General features: G+C 38.4%; 1 long non-coding RNA gene across 1 annotated transcript in view; it reads right to left on the bottom strand.

Moving 5' to 3' along the window:
- The window catches only part of LOC113607615 (uncharacterized), a 60,873-nt gene extending 44,474 nt beyond the window's left edge, over positions 1–16,399 (bottom strand). Inside the window, exon 1 of the long non-coding RNA XR_003428005.1 lies at positions 16,260–16,399. This is a non-coding gene — a long non-coding RNA (uncharacterized LOC113607615). The remainder of the gene's footprint in view (positions 1–16,259) is intronic.
- Between the last annotated feature and the right edge of the window lie 2,436 nt (positions 16,400–18,835).

The following is an 18,835-nucleotide window of genomic DNA, read 5'->3' as shown; positions in this document are numbered from 1 at the left end:
CCAAGAACATGTTATATCTCTCCACCTGTTTGTGTCATCTTTGATTTCTTTCATCAGTGTCTTATAGTTTTCTGCATACAGATCTTTTGTCTCCCTAGGAGGTTTATTCCTAGTTATTTCATTCTTTTTGTTGCAGTGGTAAATGGGAGTGTTTCCTTAATTTCCCTTTCAGATTTTTCATCATTATGTATAGGAATGCCAGAGATTTCTGTGCATTAATTTTGTATCCTGCTACTTTACCAAATTCATTGATTAGCTCTAATAGTTTTCTGGTGGCATCTTTAGGATTCTCTATATATAGTATCATGTCATCTGCAAACAGTGACAGTTTTACTTCTTCTTTTCCAATTTGTATTCCTTTTATTTCTTTTTCTTCTCTGACTGCCAGGGCTAGGACTTCTAAAACTATGTTGAATAATAATGGTGAGAGTGGACATCCTTGTCTTGTTCCTGATCTTACAGGAAATGCTTTCAGTTTTTCACCATTGAGAATGATGTTTGCTGTGGGTTTGTCATATATGGCCTTTATTATGTTGAGGTAGGTTCCCTCTATGCCCACTTTCTGGAGCATTTTTATCATAAATGGGTGTTGAATTTTGTCAAAAGCTTTTTCTGCATCTATTGAGATGAGATGATTATATGGTTTTTATTCTTCAATTTGTTAATATGATGTATCACATTGATTGATTTGTGTATAATGAAGAATCCTTGCATCCCTGGGATAAATCCCACTTGATCATGGTGCATGACCCTTTTAATGTGTTGTTGGATTCCGTTTGCTTGTATTTTGTTGAGGATTTTTGCATCTATATTCATCAGTGACATTGGTTTGTAATTTTCTTTTTTTGTAGTATCTTTGTCTGGTTTTGGTATCAGGGTGATGGTGGCTCATAGAATGAGTTTGGGAGTGTTCCTTCCTCTGCAATTTTTTGGAAGAGTTTGAGAAGGATGGGTGTTAAGTCTTCTCTAAATATTTGATAGAATTCACCTGTGAAGCCATCTGGTCCCAGAGTTTTAGAACATAACTTTTTAAGGCAGTACTTTTTCCTATTTACCACTAATATCCCAAAGGCACATTCCTTGGACAGACTTCCTTTCTCACATATAAGTCAGGGTATCCTAGATTAAGCTATGGTAACAAACTCTTTAAAATCTCATTGACTCTCAATTACAAAAGATTATATCCCACTCATGCTGCTTGTCTGTCACAGATCAGTTATGGCTCTGCTCCAAGAACCGTATTGAAGGAGCAGCCTACTGGAGATCACTGATCATCATGACAGAAGGAAAGTGAACTTGGCAGAAGCACACGCTGGCTTTTACAGCTTCTTTATTGGCTAAAGCAAGTCACATGGCCATGCTTAAGCTCAAATGGATGGGGATATGTAATCCTTCCCCAGGGAAGAGTACAAAATAAAAAGATACCAAGTATGAGTTGAACAGTTATACAACCTACCATAACCCTTGACTTCCCAGGCTTTCAACTTCCTCACAATACATTTGTAAGTTCCATACCATCGTCACCCACAGCACCATCATTCTCCATGACCCCATCACCACTTTCACCAGCCTCATCACAACCACATCAATATCCTCATTAACAACATTATCACTACCTGCCTTAACCCACGTTCCCTGGAAAAGAGAGCCTGCCTGGGGGAGAAGCTTACCTACTGACATTTAGTTTCAGAGTGCAATACCAGGGAAAAGGAGACTGAGGCAGGAAAGGAGGGACAGCAAATAGAGGGGATATTTAAGAAGCAAGCCACAGTTTCATAACAAATGCAACTGACTGTTGAGTCTTGCAGATCTTCAGATCTTAATGGTTCATCTGCTGCACCTCTTACAGAGTTTATTTGTGAGGAGGAATGGAGAAGAATTTATCTGTTGATCCCTTCCCAGCTCCCGTCTCCCATTAGTCAAAATCAGCTCTATGAAGCATTTACACCCTTGCTTCTCTGCAACGTGTAACCTGGTCTCCTGGGCAACCTCTAGAGGAGCCAGAGCTTCTGGGGGTCCAGGACAGATCAGACAGTCTCTTCTTGTCCAAGGACCCTTCATCTGCAATGGTAGCAATGGCAGTGCTGGAGATCTGGTTTTCTTGCAGTGGCACAATAGTGTGAGCTCTCGCTAGGGCTGCTCCTCTGAAGAGCAAGGCAAGTGACCAAGGCCCAGGCAGAGGGAAGGTGTGGCCACATAGACCTGGGGTGGCACACAAATGGGGTCCAGTACAATTATCCACTGTGCCTTTCAGATCTGCTCATACCCATTTATAATACATGGATCTTATATCAGATCAGTACACTTTCAATTCTTCCCCAAGAGGTGAGAGAGAAAATCCAGTTCTTCAAAGTAATGGCAAATTGCAATATTCCAAAAAGAACTAAAGGAGGTTAGTAAGCCAAACTTGGTACACCTGTATTACTGCAGCTGGTCCTAGAGTTGTTATAACTGACATTCACCATCACACTCATTCAGCATCCATTTTGACTAGTCTGCATTCCTTCCCTGCTGGAGTGACCTACACCTTCATACCCAAAAAGTCTAACTCCTTAGTTGCCTAGACCTTGTAGAGCCATTGTTGCTAGAGTTGCCCGTGCACCAAAATAAGCTCCCAGTGAATCTTCTAGGTTCCAGACATTGTCTTCCTTGTGCCCATTATGTAGCATCAAACCTAGCTCCTCATGGTAATCAGAGTCAATTATTCCCCCACCCAGTAACTCCTTTCTTTTTCTATTGGTTTCACTGGCATAAGGACCTAAAAGTTGCCAAGTGGTAGTTGCAATTTCTAGTTAAGTAGGATCCTTACTGTGCTCCCTGGAAGCCATAATTCCCTTCAATGAGCTCTGGGTCTAAGAACTGATAGAAATCTGGAAATCAGTCAAGGGACCACAATTTTCCACTCTTGTAGGTGACATCAACCTCCTGCTGGGCTGGCAGCTCTGACTTTTTCTGCATCTATTCATAGAGTTTCTCTCCCTTAATCTGTTTAGGTGATGAATTTAATTGATTGATTTTCAAATGTTATGGCAATCTTGCATTCTTGGAATAAGTCTCTTTTAGTCATAATATATTATTCACTGTCTATATTGCCAGACCAAATTTGCTAATATTTTGCTCAGGATTTTAAAATCTATATTCATGAGGGATACTGGTAATTTATTTTCTTTTAATATCCTTCTTTGGTTTTGATACGAACAAAAGTATTCCTTCCTCCTCTGTCTTCTTAAAAAGTTTATTTAATATTAGTATATTTCTTCCTTAAGTACTTGATAGAGTTCACCAATGAAGCCATCTGGGCTGGGAGTTTTCTTTGTGAGATACTTTATAACTATTTGTATTTGTGAGACTTTTATATTTACACATTTATTTACCATTTCTGGTGCTTTCCATTCCTTCCTAAAGATCAGAATTTCTACCTGACTCATTTCTCTGCAACCTAAAGAACTACCCTTAGCATTTCTTGTAGTACAGGTTTGCTGGCAACAAATTCTCTCATTTCTTTTATCTGAAAATGTCATTATTTCATCTCATTCTTAAAGAATATTTTCATGGGAGATATAATGCTAGATTGACCTTTTTTTTTCAAATTAGCACATTGTAGATGTTTTTCCACTGTATTCTGGCCTCTATGATTACTGATGAGAAGTCAGTGGAAATTTGAGTCATTGGCACCATACATGTATCACTTTTCTCTGGCTGCTATCAAGCTTTTCTCCTTATGTTTGGTTTTTAGCACTTTGACTATGATTTGCCTAGATGTAATTTTCTTTATATTTATCCTTAGTCACTAATCTTGAATCTGTCCATTTATGTCTTCACATAATGGCAATTTTCAGCCATTATATCTTTTTTGTTTGTTTGTTTAGGTGCTATCTACATGACTGTCTTTTTTCTCTTTCACTCATGGAGACATTTATTGAACAGACATTTACAAGCAAATAAGCACAGAAGAACCATATAATCTCTTCTGTATCTTGCTTAAGCCCCAGTCCTTTTTAGGTCAGTAGTTGTCAACCTCAGCTGCAACTGGGAAGCTTTAAAAAGTACTGATGCCTGAGTCCCATCTCAGAGATTCTGATGATATGGATATGGGGTGTGGCCTGGGCACTTGGGCATAGGTTGTTTTTTTTTTAATATTGTCAGGTTTATTAATCAGCCATTATATCTTCAAATATTTTCTTTTCTGCCCTATGCTCTCTCTCTTCTCCTTCTGGGACTCCAATTCCAAAGACATTAGACCTTTTGATGTTGTCCCACAGCTCCCTGATCCTCTATTCTCTTTTTTATTCAACCATTTTCACTCTCTACTTCAGATTATAGAATTTCCACTCATCTGTCTTCAAGTTCACTGGACTCTCTATCACCTCCATTTTCTCTGACTTATTTTTTACTTTATTGATTTCTACAGTTATCTTTATTATTTCCTCTTCACTATTAACTTTAGGCTTAATTTATTTCTTTCTTTTTCTAGCTTCTTAAGGTGGAAGCCAGATCACTGATTTTAAACATTTTTTCTTAATATCAGCACTTCAAGCTGATATAAAGCTATAATGCTTTATTTTTATCCCAAATTCTTACATGTTGTGTTTTCAGTATCATTTAGTTCGAAGTACTTTCTCATTTCCCTTATGATTACTTCCATGACCTATGGTTACTTACAAGTGTACTGTTTAATTTCCAAATATTTGGGGATTTCCCAAATATCTTATTGATTTCTAATTTAGTTTCATTGTGATCAGAGAACATACTCTGTATCATTTCAATCTTTTGAAATTCTTGATGAATTTCATCAAGACTAGTTTTATGGCCCCGTATATGTTCTAGCATAGTGCACATTCCATATGCATTGGAAAAGAATGTGATTGTACATTCTACAGATGTTGGGTATATTGTTCTATAATTGTCAGTTAGGTCAAGTTGGTTCATAGTGTTGTTCAAATTTTCTGCATACTAACTGATGTTTTATTTACTGGTTCTGTGAATGACAGTGACATGATATTAAAATATCCAACAATGGTTATAGATTTTTCTTTTTCTTCCTTTATTTCCAAACATTTTGTCTTCGTATATTTGCAGCTTGTTAGTAGACGTACACACATTTAGGCTTGTTATACCTTCCTGATGAATTGGCCCATTTATTCTTATAAAATAACCCTCTTAACTCTGTGATACTTTTTAACTTGTCTGATATTAATATAGCCATTTCAGTCTTCTTATGCTAAGTGTTTACAAGTTATATATTTTTCCATCCTTCCATGTGTCTAAGTCTTTAGATTGAAAGTAAGTTTCTCATAGAAAACATATAGTTGGGTCTTACTCTTTTATCCCTCTGATCTTTATCTTTTAACTGGAGTGTTTAGTATTAGTCTCCATGTACATTTTAAAACTTTATTGATATGGTGGATTTAGTTCTATCATCTTACTATTTTTTGCTATATGTCCCCTATGTTTTTTGTTCCTCTGTTCTTCCTTTTCCTACTATCTCTTGGGTTAATCAATTTTTTTTTAAGTATTCCAGTCTATCTCCTCCATTGGCCTTTAAGCCATACCTCTTTGCATTATTTTTTGGTGGTTCTCTTAGGATTACAATATACATATTTTATTTAGCACAATGTACCTTGAATTAATATTATGCTACTTCACACACAAGAAGTGTGAAGTAAAACAGTACAACAGTGAAATTCCATTTCATCCCCCACTCTTTGTACTATCGTTGTCATATATTTCCCTTCTACACAATACATTGTTATTATTTTCATTCTAGAGAATTGTCATTTAAGTAATTTTTAATCTTTCTTTTCCCATATATTTACATTTTTATTACTTTTCATTTTCTTCCCTGGATTCAAATTTCCATCTGGCATCATTTTCCCTTTTCTTCAAAAATGTCCATTAGCATTTCTTACAGTGCAGGTCTCTCAGCCTTCACTTATCTGATAATATCGTTATTCTTGCCTTCATTTTTGTTTTTTTAAAATTTTGCCTTCATTTTTGAAAGCTTTTTACACTGGCTATGGAATTCTAAGTTGACTGATTATTTTTTTCAGATTTTAAATATGTCATTCCATTCTCTTCTGGAATGTTTTTATGAGGAGTCAGCTGTTATTCTTATCATCTTTCCCCTGTATGCTGCTCTTTTAGACTTTTTATCTGGATGCCTTTAAGACTTATTTCTTATCCATTGCTATCATCATTTTGATCATGTGTGATTTTCTTTGTATTTATCTTCCTTGGGCTTTGCGCTCTTTTTTTCTATAAATTGCTGGTTTTGATCAAATTGGGAAATTTTTAGTCAGTATTTGTTTAGTTATTTTTCCTACCCCATGCTCTTGTTCCTTTTTCTTTCTTTTTTTCTTTTTTTTTCTGGGACTCCAAACACATGTATTCTAAGCTCCTTAATATTTCTTTCAAAGGTTGTTAAGACTCTATTCTTTTCTTTTCACCTTTTTTCTCTCTCTGTTTCACTTCAGATAATTTCTATTGACTTGTCTTGAAATCCACTCATCCTCTTTTCTATTCTGTCAAATCTGCATTAATCTCATCCAACAGAATTTTTATTTTGGATATTTTATTTTTTAGTGTTAGCATTTCCATTGATTCTGTTTTACAGTTTTCATATATCTTTTGAAATTCCTCTTCACCTCATCCACTATGTCATCTTTCCCTACAGACTCAACATATTCATCACAATTATTTTAAAGTTTTTGCTAAAACTGACATCTGGATCATCTCTAGGTCTGTTTCTATTTACTGTTTTTTCTCTTGACTTTGGGTCCCATTTTCCTGTTTCTTCTCACATCAAATAATATATATTTTTTATTACATCTAGGACATTGAGGATGATATGTTATAGGGCTCTGGATATCATTATCTTCCTTAAAAGAGTATTGATTCTTGTTCTAGTAAGCAGTTAAATTACTGGCAGATAACTCTGATCTTGTGGAAGCTTAATTTTACGTTTTGTTAAGGTAGGTCTTTTCAGTTTTTCCTTTATCCTAAGGAGCAGTCTTTAGTCCTTGTACATAGTCCTTACTCCCAGAGTTTGACCCTTCTCACATTTTAACAAAAAGCCTAAGGTATTGTCAAGCTCTTTTACCTTGGCAGAACTTGAACTCTAAATCATGTATCCACAGCACTGGGGAGTTGCTGTAATATCTGCTTAGTAAGATTGCTAGTGTTTTCTTCTGGGATTCCTTGGAGTCTTGCCCTATGTCTTCACAGTCAGCTAAGGATTTGAAAAAAGATCTGCAGATTTGGGAGCTCCCTCTTACATGACTTCCTCTTTTCCTGGATATCCCCCCTTAACTTTCAGCCATTCTAGCAGCCCTCAACTCCAACATCTGTCTCCTCAGTCCATTAGTAATTCTGTATGAGCTCTATTCCCATACATTGAACAGACTAGGGAGTGCCCTCAGGGGAAAGACAGGGAACTGTGAGTCTTACCTAGGGTGTTTGCTTCTTTCTTAGATTGTAGCCCCCCCAGTTTCTGCCTGCTTTTAGTCACTCTACTATGCCTTCAAGTAATTATTTTTTTGTATTTTACCAAGAATGTAAAATTGTTGTCACTAGGAAGGTTAGTCTGATATAAGGTCCTCTGCCATTATCTGAAACCAGAAATCTCTTGAAATATTTTTATCATACAAATTGAGCAACATCCTAGTCAGTTCTCCATATATTTCATCACTTAAACTCAGTCCTCCTGATTTCTGTCATTTATTTGGTGAGTATCCCAGTAGCCTTCCTGGTAAATCCATTTTGGTTTGAATCAGCCAGAGCAAGTTGTTTACAAGGGCTGAGACTAATACTTAGGGTTTGTATTGACCTGTATGTTGCTCAAATCTTGACTACACTGAGAAGCTTCAAAGACCTCTCCACAGTCACTGGCTATGCATGGCTCTCCCTGAAAATAGCACCTCAGATCACTGCCACCTTTAATACTTTTTTTGAATTTTATTTTATTTTTTATACAGCAGGTTCTTATTAGTTATCTATTTTACATATATTAGTGTATATATGTCAATCCCAATCTCTCCCAGTTCATCCCACCACCACCCCCACTTTCCCCCCTTGGTGTCCATGTTTGTTCTCTACATCTGTGTCTCTATAATATTTTTTAATTTTTAATTAAAATTTTGACTTAAAATATTTTAGTTTTATAATGATCATATTTTTGCACTTGGATAAGTAGATTTCTTCTTAATACTATTAAGTCATTTTACCACCTGGTTTGGATCAGCTGCACTAGCCCCTTCACTCTGTACCCTTATTAGAATTATTCTCCTTTTCATCAATTCTAAGGGTCTAAAACATTCTCACCAAACCATTTGCCTTGCTCTCCACCAATGCATACGCCCACACACAGACACACATCTTCCTTAGCCAGTAAAGGCAGATGTTCCAAACTCTCACATCCTTTCCTCCCAGTGACAGGCAGAGAAGAATTCCAATTAGTAAAGGAGAAAAAGACATATATTTGGATCATGGTGTAAGACACCAGAGGCAGAAGTCAGGGGAGAAAGAAAATTGTGAAAGCAAGGATGCTGATCTAGGGAATTTCAAGAAGTCCTCACGAGCTCATTTGATTGTGCACTGTCCAGTCATTTTCAGAATTCCAAACAAAGTGCCGCACTTGTTAATGAGTATGTTAATGACCCTTTAATTTACTCAGTGAAGACCAATTCATAAAACATTTATGCTCCATTATGTAGAATTTTCTCTGTCCCTTTGAGGTGAATCTTTCTCTCCTCAGAGAAACTAAGAATGGGAATGGGCAAAGTCTCTTTAAAACTGGGTTCCTGGATCACTCTTCCTGCTAAAGTGAAGAAGGCATGAAAAGAAGGAGAATGGAATTTGGTAGCAGACAGACACAAAATTAAGTCTCTACTCGGCTTCTCACTAGTTCTGTGGTCTTGGGCAAGTCAATTATGAATAACAATAGTTAATACATATAGAACATTAGGAACTGTGTATTACTAAAATACGTTAAAAGTTTTATTTCATTTAATCCTTATAAATTCCTATTGAGGTAGGTACTATTATGATTCCTATTTCACAGAAATAGGAGAAAGCATCATGACAACATGCTATCTGAGTCTTGCCATAGTGCACAGCTTTTATTCATGGTGTTTGATGTTTGGTTTCATGAATGCTGTGCATCAGATGAAAGAAGCAGCAGGACTGCAGTCTCACTGTTTGGTTGGGTATATCTCCTGGCTGTGTCAATTTCAGCTTTGTGGCTTTCAAGTTTGGGTCCTGAACCTTCTAGGAATTCTGAAAATTGTTAGTATACTGTATTCGTTTTCTATTGCTGTGTAACACATTGCCATGAACTTAGTAGTTTAAAACAGCACACATATATGGAATCTAAAAAAAAAAAAATGGTTCTGAAGAACCTAGGGGCAGGACAGGAATAAAGAGGCAGACATAGAGAATGGACTGCAGGACACAGGGAGGGGGAAGGGTAAGCTGGGACGAAGTGCGAGAGTGGCACTGACACATATACACTACCAAATGTAAAACAGATAGCTAGTGGGAAGCAGCTGCATAGCACAGGGAGATCAGCTCGGTGCTCTGTGACCACCTAGAGGGGGGCGATAGGGAGGGTGGGAGGGAGACACAAGAGGGAGGGGATATGGGGATATGTATACATATAGCTGATTCACTTTGTTATACAGCAGAAACTAACACAACAATATAAAGCAATTATACTTCAATAAAGATGTTTAAAAAAAAACAGCACACGTTAATTATTTTATAATCTCCATGCATCAAGAGTCCAGCACCTTTTAGCTAGGTCCTCTACTCAGGACCTCATGGAAATCAAGATGTCAGCAGCTGTGTCCCTTCAGGAGGCCCAGCTAGGGAAAGATCTAATTCCAAACTCTCTCAGGTTATTGGCAAAATTTATTTCCCCATGGCCACATGATTACAGTCCCTATTTTTCTGTCAGCTGGGAGCTACTACCAGCTCCTAGAGACTGCTTTTGGGTCCTTGCCACATGGTCCTCTCTACAATATGGCAGTTTACTCCTTCAGGGCCAGTAGAAAGGCATCTGCTTTTCTTCTCATAACTTTTAAAAGATAACCTGATTAGGTCAGGCCCACCCAGAAAAGTCTCACTTTTGATTGATTCACAGTCAGCTGATCAGGGATGTTAATTACAGCAGCAAAATCCATTCTGCCATATAATAAGCATAATCACATGAGTAATATCCTGTCATAATCAAAGTTTCTTCTCACATTCAAAGAAAGGGGATTAGACAAGGCATGTACTCCAAGGGGAGACAATCTTGGAGACCATCTTAGAATTCTTCCTACCACAGTGCCATAGACTAAATGTCTGTGTCCCCCAAAATTCATATGTTGAAACCTAATCTCCAGTGTGATGGTATTAGGAGGCGGGGCTTTGGAGAGGCGATTAGGCCATGAGGGTAGTGCCATCATGAATGGGATTAGTGCCCTTATAAAGGACACCCCACCCCAGAGAGCTCCCTTGCTCTTTCTACCATATGAGGACATGTGAGAAGACATCTATGAACCAGAAAACAGGTCTAACCAGACACTGAATCTGCAGGTTCCTTAATCTTGCACTTTCCAGCCTCCAGAACTATGAGAAACAAATTTCTATTGTTTATAAGCCACCCAGTCTATGGTACTTTTGTTACAGCAGCCCAAACAAACTAAGTCACACATATATACTATTTTAATTCTCTTCCTTCTTAAACTGGGCAAAATGGATTCTGTCATCTGCAGGTGAACCCTAAGCAAAACAGTAAATAATATAAAGAGCAATAAATCTTTGAAGAAATTAGAATACAGGATTAACAGGCTGTCTACCCTGATGGGGTAAGGATACAGTTATCAATAAAAGATGTGATATTGCTAGTTTATAACACTTAGAGACAAAATGATTTCTTAAATTTTGCTGTGTTGACCTGAAATGAAGAGCACGGAATGAAGACTTTGGTGGTCAGAGTGGCAGCTATGATAGAACATTATTAGAGCCTTGAGGAATACAAGGACTGTGTAGACTAGGACTTATAACTGCAATGGTAAGCTTAGAGAATAAAACTTAAAAGGCTGGGGTTTTAAGTTTTCTGCTCAAAGTATGGTCAGAGAACCAGAGTTTCTATGACTACCGAGAAAGAATGACTCTCTTATCTCTAGCAGGGCTGATGTAACTAAGATCAAACTCAGAGTCTGCCTGTAGCTTGTTTAATTATACATTGGAGCTTGAACTCAAAACCCTATCATGTCTTTTGAAAGGGCAGTTGTTAGAATAGAGTAAGATCTCAAGAACTGGAAAAGTTATATTCTGGAGGACCCATATGACTCTGAGTACTCCAAGCCCAAAGCCCACTGAGCTTCCTTCCCTGTGTCACCAGGCTGGCTCTACCTCATATAAAGACCCTGTAATGACCTCACCTGGCATAGTTACATTGTAAGAATTCCCCCTGTCACCTAAATCTATCCTCTCATTGCCTCCAGACCTATAGTGAGGGTCAAATGACAGTAATCTCCAAGAGGCCAATTACAAAGTTGTACCTGGCAGAAGATGGCCAACATACCAAAAGAAATGTAGGAGTTTGCCATTTATATTGTCCAAAGTATGGGAAGAGACTTCTGGTTCTGGGTAAGATGGAGTGAGCACACTTTACTATGTACCTCCAAGTTAATAACGCTATAAAACCTGGACAGAATTCATGGAGCTATTTGAGGTTTCTGAAAGATAAATAGTAGAAGGTGGGGAAAACTTAAAGTATCAATGAACTGGTGGTGAGTGTTCTTTTTTTTTTCTATGATATCTCCCAGCCTGGACTCAAGAAAGTCAGAAATCTGAAAGTGGGCACCAAACATGACAGAGAATGCTCAGGAGGAACCCTCTAGTTCTGGCTCCAGGAGCAAGAAAGGGAACTCCTAACGCTCAGGGAAAGTGAGAATGTCCTCCATTTTTCTTTCTTTCTTTTATTTCCTCCTCTCCATTCTCTTATGCTCCAACCCCCAGGCAATCTCATGGGGATAGAACAGGAAGTAACAGTGGGGAGCCTACAGATCCTTAAATTCTGAGGAAGGGAAAACTTCATCTTCAACTGGAGGGCCCGTGGTCCCAAGAGGTGGAGGCAAACCCCACAGCTTTTTTGTCTCTCTTATTCTTCCTGTCACTTGGTACCAGATGCAGGCATAGCTCTGTGAAATTTAAGACAGAGTGGCAGTATCTATGGCCTCAGTGTTCTGGCTAGAGAACAAAAAAGAGAAGCACCTGGAAAATCCCAGAAAGATTACAGAGAGGGAAAATCTAGGAAAGCGATCCCATAAAGTAGTTTATAAACTCTGAACTCACCCCTGAGCTGCACATGTATGGATCTGGCCCTAACCAGTATACCAAAGACTGAGAATTGGACTACAACATAGACCACCATTCAGGCCCCAGACTGGTCACCAGGTGGCAGACCAGGTTGAGACACATTCAATTAGCACAACAGACTATGAAGACCCACCTGGCACTGAAAACAACAACCCACAAAAGGCTAGTTGGAATGTGCAGTCTGAACCTAACTGAGTCGATTGCTTGCCATAACAAAATATCAGCATTCTCCCTACGATTTAAATAAGACCTAGAGTCTCCTAAAGTAATATTTTAAATGTTCAGGATATAATTTTTAAAATTACTCAGTATTAGAAGAACCCCCAAAATTTCAACTCACATGGGAAAAGACAACCAACAGATGTCAATGTTGAAATGTCACTAATGTGGGAAATATCAGACAAAGACTTTAAAGCAGTTATTTCAAAAATGCTTAAGAAGTAAGGATCAATTAAAAGGAAAATAAAGATAGAAAGTCTCTGCCAAATAGAACCTATAAAGAAGAATCAGATTTCTTTAAAAAAGAGAACAAGATAAAAATTTTAGAACTGAAAAGCACAATTCCACAAATTAAAAACTCACTGGATGGTCCAATAGCAGAATTGGAAGACTCACCAGATAAAGATATCAATTCTCACCAAATTGATCTATAGTTTAATACAATTCCATTCAAAATCCTAGCAGGAATTTTTATAGATATAGACAAGTTAATTCTAACATTTACCTGGAAGGCAAAGGAATTAGAATATCCAAAACAATTTTGGAAAACAAGAAAAAAGTTGTAGGAATCATACTACCCAATAGGAAGATCTACTGTAAAGCTAGGGTAATGAAGACAGTATAGTATTGGCAAAAGGATAGGTAGATAGGTCAATGGAACAGAACTGGGAGAGTAGAAATCAACACATATTTAGGGACAACTGATTTTGACCAAAGGTGCAAAACCAGTTCAGTGAAGAAAGTATCTCATTTAACAAATTTACTACAATAACTGGACATTCATGCTCAAAAAAATATTAACCTCATTCTAAACCTCACAACTTATTTTCTTTAATGGATCAGAGATCTAAATGTAAAACTTAACAGTATAAAACTTTTAGGAGAAAACATAGGAAAAAAATCTTTGTGGTCTGGGTTACACAAAGGTTTCAAAGATCTATACCAAAAGCATGATCTGTAAAGAAAAACTGACTTCATCTAAATTACAAACTTTTGCTCTTTGAAAGGCATTGTTATGACAGTGAAAATGCAAGCTACAGACTGGGAGATATGTGAAATCACGTATCTGACAAAGGACTTCTGTCCAGAATGTATTTTTTAAAAACTCAACAGTAAGAAACCAGACAACTCAATTTTAAAATGGGCCAAACACCTGGACAAAGAGGATAGATGGATGACAAATACGCACATGAAAAGATGTACATCACTAGCCATTAAGGAAACACAAATTAAAACATACCTATTAGGATGGCTAACATAAAATAGAAAACTGACAATACCAAGAATGGTGAGGAACTGAAATTCTTATACATTGTTGGCAGAAATGCAAAATAACATATTCACTCTAGAAAACAGTCTGGCATTTTCTTATGAAGTTAAACCGATACCTACCATATGACCCAGCAATCCTACTCCTCACGTATTTACCCTAAAGAAATGAAAACTTACATTCACACAAAAACCTATACATGAATGTTTATAGGAGCTCTAATCATAATTGCCAAAACCTAGGTATAACCTTCAAAAGGTGAGAGAGTGAACAAACTGTGGTATATCCATACAATGGAAAATTCATCAGTAAAAAGGAACAGACTGTTGATACACACAACAATGTGGGTGAGTCTCAAATGCATTATGATAAATGAAAGAAGCTAGTCTTGAAAGGCTACATACTACATGATTCCACTCATATGACATTCTCAAAAAGACATAACTACAGTGATGGAGAACAGATTAATGGTTTCCAGAAGTTACGTGTGGGGGACGACAAAGGGGTAGCACAAGGAATATTCTGGGGGTGAGGGAATTATTCTGTAACTTGATTGTGGTGGTAATCACATGAATCTATATGTGTGTTAGAGCTCATCGAATTATATGCCCAAAAAAGAGTCGATTTTACTGTATGTTAATATAAAACTTTAAAAAAATTATGAGGAATATGTGTGGGAATGAAGGGGGTCTCATGGACCTAGAATAGGGAGAGAGGGACATAATTTTAGATCAGGTCAAATTTTCTATGTGTGAACATCTACAAGAGATTCTGGATGCAAAATATTGACTCAAGCTACTGGGAAGGATTCCATTTATTTTCTTGGTTGATGGACTAAAACTAGAGTCAACAGGAACCTACATGAATTTGAGATGCCAGAAAGAACTTGATATAATATAGAGGAAAGAATCCAAAAATCTGGGGAGATAAGAGTATAAGATTTATCATGTGTTCACAACTCCCACCCCAAAAATAACCCACAAGACAGTTCAGAAGATAATCTCTTCATCATAGTATTGAGAAATACATTGACGATGAAGAGCACCAATACCCTTTAAAAATCATATTAGGTAAAATCACACTAACTACTGTGGGTAGAGTATAAAAGTAGGAAATGTTGCCATTATAAAGAGCTCCTTGATTTAAGTGACAAAGATGGAAACAGGATGACAAAGGTCAAGTAGATGTACTCAAATACCAGAGAAAAGGGAGATGCAGTTACCATAATAGGTAGCAGAGCCAGAGTAACAAACAAAATGGTTTTACCTATAGGGATCTTTGGAGATAATTAGGCCTCTATGACTTAAATAAATGTGTTACCCCCTAAGGTTTTACTCAATGTGCATAACAACAACAACAACAAAAATCCAGCTAGACTTAGTAAGCAGAGAAGATTGATTTGAGCCACTATTATAGAAACTCACTACTTCTCACCCAGTTCCCAGCCCTAAATCAGTTCAAAGAGCCAGACCTTTCTGATTGGAAAGGAGATGGGGTACCCTTAAAAAAGAATTATGTAGTAACATTATAAGCATGTGCCATAACACTTTCACCTGACTGTTACCAAAAGGACACAAATTATGTTTCAGGATCACTGTACCCTAGTAGGGTGGGGGAAAGGAATTCCTAGAACTCTGAGGGACTACTTGACCCTGGCTCGGAGCTAACACTAATCACTGGTAACACAGAATATCACCATGGTCCACTGCTAGGGTAGAAGCCAGTGGAAGTAAAGGTTATTGGAGTTGGATATGAGTCCCGCCATGGTTATTTCATCAGTTCATGGTTGTATAGCCCATAAGACTGCCAGTTTTGTGGGGGATACAAGCAAGAGAAGGCTCTGCCACGCCCTGGATGTTGTGCAAAGCTCTGCCACTTGGACTTCATGACGTGGTAGATTTGTGGCTGATTGAGAGCCTTGTAGAGCCTACAGCCAGCCCCAATATGAGCACCACAGATGAGCCATCTGGGGCTTTGAAACAAAGCCCTGCCCTTTGAGTGGGCAGATGTTCTCTTGACTGTTTGCGGTATGGGCTACACAGCTTCCAGGTGTTCTTGCTAGCCCTTCTGGTCAGGCAGGGCCAGGCTGCTTTTACCCTGGCCGGACTGCACCACCGACTTGGTTCTGCAGATGAGCAAAGTGCTGGTTGGGCTACTGTTTGTGATCTGCAGGGAAGAACTCGGTCTGCCTCGATCCAAGTGCTAGTTGTTACAAGCCCATACCCCATTCTCCATCACAACCAGAATCCCACTGATGGAGCCCCACAGATTCCCCTGCAAACCCCAGGGGGCCAGACCAGAATGGGGACTCCCAAGAAGTGACCCACAGTGTTGGGGGAGCTGTAAGTGCCCCTTGGGCTCTCTTTTCCCACTGAAGGATCCATAGGCTCTGGGGAAACCTCACCATATGGTTCTAAGATTCTCTCGTTGGTGTCTTGTCCATGAATAGCTGCTAGTTGTTTTTCTTGTGAGCGTGAATGAAATCAAGAACTACTATGTTGTCATCTTGGTGATGTCACCTCAACAGTTCATAGCTTGTTATTGGCCCTGGAGGAGACAAAAATGTCAAACAATGGGAAAACTGGTAGCCTTGAAATTAAGTTGCCCATCTCTAACTAGGGGTGGCTAGCCAGCATTACGATGTATCCAAAAACACTTCATGATCAGATGGAAGTGGTACGTAATGTATAAACTTAGCTGATCCAATAGATACAAGAAAATTGCATGACTCATATTCCCAAGATGTCTACTCCCTCCACATTTCCATACCTCCTTCAACCTATGCCTAGAGCCTTAAGAGGTGTTCCACATGACCAGCTGACTGAAAAAGTAAAAAGTAGAGCCCCATTTTCAGGTAGTTCTGCACAATATGCAGGCTTTAGACGAAAATGGACTATAAGCCCACATAGAGATAGTCCTAAAGAACAGTAAGGAAAACAAATCTCTCCCAGGGGGCACACTTTTAAGAGTATATCTCATGTTCCACTTTATATGGAAAGAGAGATGCCCTGGGTTGTGGATCTTCTAGGTTTCATAGGCAGTGGCTAAGGGTTTGATCAGACTTGAAGATAACTAGATTGGAGGATTGGTGACAAGGACTATTGGAGAAGAGGCACGTGAATGGACCTCTCAGAATGGACAGAGTGTGGAAATACTTTGTGGTTTCTACTGAGGAGGAAGCTCACAATAAACAGGTTATTAAATAATCTCACAAAATGTAGCCCTACAAAATGTAGTCTATTCTTCAAGGGTTTTTTTTCATTTTCAGAATTTTTTTATACATGTTTATTGAGTATAATTGCTTCACAATGCTATGTTAGTTTCTGTTGTACAACAAAGTGAATCAGCCATATGCATACATATATCCCCATATCCCCTCCTTCTTGAGTCTCCCTCCCACCCTCCCTATCCCACCCCTCTAGGTGGTCACAGAGCACCCAGCTGATCTCCCTGTGCTATGCAGCTGCTTCCCATTAGCTATCTGTTTTACATTTGGTAGTGTATATGTGTCGATGCTTCACTCACTTCGCCCCAGCTTCCCCCTCCCCACCCCACATGTCCTCAAGTCCATTCTCTATGTCTACATCTTTATATCCTTTAAGTTAATGACCACAGTTTCACCCCTAGAAATAAGAGGTGGGAGTAGCTCCTCGCATCATGATGACTAATGAACCACTTGCTAAATTTTTGCCTTCTGTGACTTTGGGTTCTACTGATGTAAAGGCCTTTGAACCAATGGGAGGGATTCTTTTACCAGGGGACACAATAATAGGCCCATTGAATTGGAACCTGAGACTTCAACATGGACATATGAGACTTATGCCCTGTTGGACAAAATGACTGATCCGGATTATCAACGTAGACTGCTGTCACACATGAGGGCAGAAAGGACTATTTCTGTAAACCAAGGGACCCCCTGGGGCACATCTAAAATTACCATATCCAGTGATAAAAAGTTAACAGTTCTAACCCTATATGGACAGAGCCAGTAAGTATTCAGATTCCCCAAGAATGAAGATTGGGTCACCCCACCAGATAAAGAATCACAGGCAGCTGATTTGCTGAAGACAAAGGGAACATAAATGGGCACTGGAGGAAGGACATTATAAATGCCCTCGCAGTGTCACAGCCAGCTGCATCAGTAAGTTCTGTGGCAGCTAGCCACATTTTCTTCTTTGCCTGCTGTGTCATGTACATATCTAGTAGTTAATAAAGTTTCTTTTTTTCTTCCTTCCCCTTTTCTCTAATATTTTATATAGTCTATGTGAGTCTACAATTTAGTCCACAGGCTACAGAGTATCAGTATGATATTATGACAACCAGAGGAGATACGGTCATCACCCAGAAAACCTGAACTTGTATCTAGGTGCAGAAACTAATGAAACTTTGGGTCCTTCCTTTGAGGAAGTGCATTTTGATTTTCCAAGTGATAGCTGTATCATTTTAAGCAAGCACAGGTTATTGCTACTATTATGGTTGGAAATGCAGGTATGAAAACATAGCACATATGGATGCTAGGCAGCCAAGGGGTAGATCGTAGTAACATCTGTAACTTTTGAACGCTTCCACATTGTAAAGCCTGCCTTTCCGAGATATAATCCAAAAACTACATTTTCCCTGCTTCCTTTTAAATAAGGTATAGACATGAGACTAGCTTCCTTTAAGTAGATGCGTCGGCATGAGACTGGCAAAGCAGAAGGGAGAACAGTGAGGGTACGAGCAAGTGTGAGGTCTTAGGTAGTTTTGCAGGAGCAGTAATAGAAGTTCTGGTGCAGTGGAGGTTCCATTTGTTGCTTTTGTAGGGGTTAAGCAGAAGGTCACAACATCTTCAGGATTTCCAGATGATAAAATAATGTCATCGAATGGATAAATATGTGGTCCTTATATATATTGGAATATTATTCAGCCATAAAAAAGAATAAAATAATGCCATTTGCAGCTACATGGATGGACCTAGAAATGATCATACTAAGCAAAGTA

This window comes from Aethalodelphis obliquidens, unplaced genomic scaffold (assembly GCF_003676395.1).
Source record: "Aethalodelphis obliquidens isolate GAN/ISIS:26980383/991018 unplaced genomic scaffold, ASM367639v1 scaffold49, whole genome shotgun sequence".
Classification (NCBI taxonomy): Eukaryota; Metazoa; Chordata; class Mammalia; order Artiodactyla; family Delphinidae; genus Aethalodelphis; species Aethalodelphis obliquidens.
Note: the sequence above shows the minus strand (reverse complement) of the source record. Positions and strands in the feature narration are given on the sequence as shown.